The sequence below is a fragment of the Triticum dicoccoides genome, chromosome 6B, assembly GCF_002162155.2.
Source record: "Triticum dicoccoides isolate Atlit2015 ecotype Zavitan chromosome 6B, WEW_v2.0, whole genome shotgun sequence".
Classification (NCBI taxonomy): domain Eukaryota; kingdom Viridiplantae; phylum Streptophyta; class Magnoliopsida; order Poales; family Poaceae; genus Triticum; species Triticum dicoccoides.
The window spans coordinates 621,666,193-621,671,588 of NC_041391.1; positions in this window are offsets into that span (position 1 = coordinate 621,666,193).

Consider the following 5,396-nt stretch of genomic DNA (forward strand, 5'->3'; position numbering starts at 1 on the left):
ACAAAGGGATCTGGAAGCTGCTTTTCAAGAAGCAGAAGACATGGCCACGGACGTCTGACGACACCGGCCTCGACTGCAACAATCTGGCATCCCCGGTAAGTATCATATTTCCAAACTTTACTTAGTTCTTCAATCCTAGGGAGGGATACTGAGGATTCCATCTCCTGAATATGACCGGCTAAAGAAGGCGGAGCGGATTAAGTGTCCGACCCTGCTCCCAAAAAACCCAGATGAGCCTTTGTTGATGAGGATGCTGGTCCCAGCGCCATACCCGGCACCGGAAAAGAAGGACAAGAAGAAGAAGAAGAAGAGCAAGGGGGCCAAAAGTGACCTCCATCATGAAGATACTTCGGGCGCTATGTCTGGAGGAACCGAGGCTCCTTCCTCTCCCGAGGGAGACGAATATGAGGATGAGGAGGAGGAGGAAGAGGAAGAGAACCCTCCTCTTAAAGGGAAAAAGAGGGCGGCCTCCATGGATCCGGAGGAGGGGGCGTCCAAGAGGGGAAAGATATCTCTCTCGGATGATTCGGATTCGGACACCGAAGTTGTCCCTAAGCGCCACCCCTGAGCCAAGCCCCTTGCCGAATCGTAAGTATCTTAGGATGCCTTATATACATCCGATCTTTTTATAGATTATAAGAATAATATCAAATTTCGTGTTTCAGTCCGGCCCGCGACATCCCTCAAGAATCATCATCATCGGGGGATCTTTCGCCAGAGAAGATGGAGAGCGAGACGCCTCCACAAGCTTCCCTGCCTCCTAGGGCGGATGACACAAAGGTGTCATCCCAAAGGATTTCTCCGGACTTCGAGAAGTGCGGGAGGGGACCAAGAAAGTGCTAGAGGATAATGTCTTGACTGCCGAGAACATGAGGGGCGCAACCCTCATGGAGACCGGCAACGGGGGTCCTGGATTATCCGGCCCCTAGCCGGATACTATTCCCGAGATGCAAACGGTTTCAGAACCGAATCAGCAGCTCCCTCCGCGGGAGGGGGAGATGGCTACTCCGGCGGTGACCTCTACTAATGAAGAGGTGCCGATCATGCTGACGGATGCTCTGCAAAAGTGCGTCTGTCTTGCAGGAGCACCATACCTTGATGGGTACGGTGGCTGAGAAGGTTCAGTCCGCTAAAAGCAGGCTGAATGAATCCTTCACAAGCCTACTAACAGGCTTCGAGGTATGCAATGTAATGTCTTTAGCCGCTTTCCCTATGAAAAATCTTCCTGTATATAGATAGTAGCCCCTGAGACTCTGTTTGGCTAATGAAGGAGGCAAACAGAGGGCTAATGAAGGAGGCAAACAGAGGGTCTATCAATATCCGTAGGAAATAACATACTTATCTTTTTGATAAAAAGCAGGCTTCACTGTTAGCAGCAACCGCTCAGGCCGCTGAAGTTTCTGAACTGGAGCAGAAGCCATAGCTGGTTGACGAGGACAATATCCGTATTAATAAGCGGCTTGACGAGGCGCAGGGTATCCTTCAAGTATCCCATATATAATTGAATTAGTTTTGCAAATGCTAATTTGAAGCTTACGCGCTTCTATATGCATAATTAAAGATGGTGTTGTTGAGGTCGAGACCCTCAGGAGTGACCTTGCCTGCGCGAAGGAGCAGGCAAGGGTAAGCGATGGAGTCGCTAAAAAAGTGGCTGCTGATTTGAAGGCCGAACAAGTCACCTGGCGCCAGTTCGAGGAGCAGGTGTCCAAAGTTGAGCAAGAGCTGAAGTACGCCACTCGCAAGTGTGAGCTCCTCGAGGAGGAGAATAAAGCGAAGGCGGCTGAACTCGCCAAGGCCCTTCAGGAAGCCCAAGAGGGGTGGTCTGAATCCCGAGCGGCTCACGAGGAGATCCGACATGCCAGACAGATACGGCTGGTAAGCCCTTTCTTTTACAGTCTAAGTTTGGTGATCAGAGGTATGCCTTGCTTAATTGACTATGGAGTTCTCAAGACGCCTTTGCGGATCTTTCGAAGAGCTCCTCCGACGCTGCACAATTCTACCGAGCCTAGGAGGGTCATACGATGGAGAAGTTGTTCTGGTCATAGTTCGCGACGCAGGAGCGCTTGACGATGCTGAACGACTAGATGGCGCAGTGGGCCGAGCTGCATAAGATGTCCAGAGTTGCCATGAAGGAGGTCGCAGTCCGGCTGTGGCCAGCCGAACCCATTCCGAGCAGCTACTTTGGCCTAGTGCGGCAACTCATCGATGCCGTGCCCCGAATTGATGCAATCAAGCGGTCAGTGTGCATAGAAGGTGCATCGATGGCCTTCGCCCGCGTCAAAGTGCACTGGGTGAAGATGAAGGCCGCCGTTATCACGGTTGAGGGTCCTCCCAAAGGCAAGGGCCACCACACGCCGGAGTGTTATTTAGACAGTGTCCTAGATGGTGCCCGCTTGATAGAGGGTCAATGCTCAAAGGACATTATGTTCGAATGAATGTATCTGAATGACCCGGACGTGTTTATTATATATATTAAGGCTTTGTGATATATTTGTGCCATTGTTCTGAAGGTTTTTTCCTCCTGAGCAGATGTTTTTGTATTCCCGAGAGTTTTCCAGTCGTCGGATTCAACCCCCATGTAGATGCTATGGGGGTGTTTGGATTGGCACATGAACACTCTTGTCCCAATGTCTTGGTCCGTAACGGAGGTGTCAGTGCAATCAGACTATATGGCTTTACCACTCTCACTTAGCCATAGGAGTTTGACGATGGGGCTATAAAAATAGCCCCTAGTACGTATGCGGCTATCCGAATGCAGATGTGTTACGTACATGACCGGAAAAACAGTCCTTCATTTAATACGGGAAAATCATTAAAGATTTAGTAAGTCGCCGAGTGGCTGACCAGCTCTTGCCGCATCATGAAAGTCAGTCTCCGGCTTTCTTTACTGAGGTGCTTGACCGGAAGAACCAGAAACACAATCGAAGTAGTTCTCCCTTTACTACCCTACCCGAACAAACAGAACGTAAGGTAGCAAACATCGGAGCCTGGCAACCCAACTATTGACCAAAGACATGATTCAGAGCCGACGCATATAATGCTAAGTTGGGGACGCCGAAGTATGCTACAAAGATGTTCGGGATTTTGTTTGGTGACACATGTGTGGCCGTATAGAACCCCTAGCAATGGATGTCGAGGTATGTGAGCGAGACAACTAGAGTACAGTTTTATGAATAAAGTTGACACCGAAAAATTATCCACACTAGGATCTGATTGATACGTCAAAACCTGATCTTACAGAGGTTATCGTAGGCACCAAAGCCATTTTACATGTCGGGGGTCTAATAATAAGGAGAAAAGCTCAATACAAGTCCATTGGATAAGGTTTGGACTGGATATCCTGCCACACGTCTGCACTGCTTTCTCCTTGTAGAGAGAAGTTCCATAAAAGGAGTGGTCTTCGGTTATCCACATGAAACCGGGCTCGAAGAGAGTCCTTGTGAGTCCGTAGGATATACAGGTTTGAATGCACCCGTGGTAGGAGAGAAAAGGTAATCGAAAAAAGCGTGGAAGGTCATACAGGGTCGAACCGTACTATAAACCTGTCCATATTGTGCCTCCGTTGATGCCCAGGGTATTTTGAGTGTGTAATGATGCATGCGCGGTACTGATTCCGCGGGTGTGTGCGGTGATCGACGGAGGCGAAACTGCTAGTCTAGCTCTAAAGTACCGAGCCTTCAGCTTGTGGGACTGATCGGACCCTTTTAACAAAGTCCAGTGGCTTGATGGCCAATGAGGTGAGCGGCTTGATAGGGCGGCTCTGCACTTCGGCCGCTAGGTCCGCGGTGTGCTCCTCGGTACGGAGGGAGCGTTTCGTGTTTCCATTTACTATTATGACGCCACGTGGACCCATCATCTTGAGCTTTAAATACGCGTACTGTGGGACCGCATTGAATCGAGCGAAAGCGGTCCGTCCGAGTAGTGCATGATAGCCACTTCGGAAGGGGACGATGTCGAAGATCAAGTATTCACTGCTGAAGTTGTCGGGCAAACCGAAGACGACCTCTAATGTTATTGAGCCTGAGCAACAGGCCTCTACACCAGGTATGACTCCTTTAAAGGTAGTTTTAGTGGGCTTGATTCTTGACGGATCAATACCCATTTTGCAGACGGTGTCTTGGTAAAGCAGGTTAAGACTACTGCCACCATCCATGAGGACTCGCGTGAGGTGGAACCTGTTGATGATTAGGTCGAGGACCAAAGCTGTCGAACCCCCATGACAGATACTGGTCGGGTGGTCCTTTCGATCAAAGGTGATCGAATAAGCCGACCATGGGTTAAATTTTGGGGGCGACCGGCTCTACGGCGTACACGTCCTTTAGTGCGCGCTTGCGCTCCTGCTTGGGGATGTGGGTGACGTAGATCATATTCACCGTTTTCACCTCGGGGGGGGGGGGATTTCTTTTGTCCCCCTATGTTCGGTGGGCAAGGCTCTTCATTGCCGTCCTCGCTGGGCGTCCTTTTCCCCTTGTGTTCAGCATTGAGCTTGCTGACCTATTTAAAGACCCAACAACTTCTGTTGGTGTGGTTGACAGGTTTATCGGGGGTCCCATGAATCTAGCAAGGTCGATCCAGTATTCTGTCTAGACTGGATGGACCATCTTTGTTTCCTTTGAATGGCCTCTTCCCTTGACCGGATTTGAAGCCACTGAATCCGGCGTTGACCATCGTGTCTTTGTTATTGTTCCGACGCTTGTGCTCGTCGCGTTGTGGTTTGCCATTGCCATCCCTGGCTTCAGAGGTGCCTGGGTCACTGGTGCTATTGCTTCTATGAGCTAGCCAGCTGTCTTCTCCCACGCAAAAGTGGGTCATAAGTGCGGTAACGGCTGCCATGGACTTTAGTTTCTCTTGGCCGAGGTGTCGGGCGAGCCACTCATCTCGGACGCTGTGTTTGAAGGCTGCAAGGGCTTCGGCGTTCGGACAATCCACAATCTGGTTCTTTTTTATTAAGAACCTGGTCCAGAGCTTTCGGGCTGATTTGCCGGGTTGCTGGATTATGTGACTAAGGACATTGGCGTCTGGAGGCTGAACATAGGTACCTTGGAAGTTGTCTCTGAAGGCGTCCTCCAAGTCTTCCCAGCTACCAATAGAGTTTTTGGGAGGCTATTTAGCCAGTGCTATGCATGTCCCTTAAGTTTTAGAGGGAGGTACTTGATGCATGCAAGTCATCACCGCGAGCCATGTGGATGCGGAGAAGAAAATCTTCGATCCATACCGCGGGATCTGTTGTGCCATCGTATGCTTCAATGTTCACAGGTTTAAACTCTTCTGGGAATTGGTGCTCCATTACCTCATCGGTGAAGCATAGGGGGTTTGCGGTGCCTCGGTATTGGGCAACGTCACGACGTAGTTCGGATGGAGTCCGTATGCGGTTTTCGGCCTGGGTGTAGGTGTGC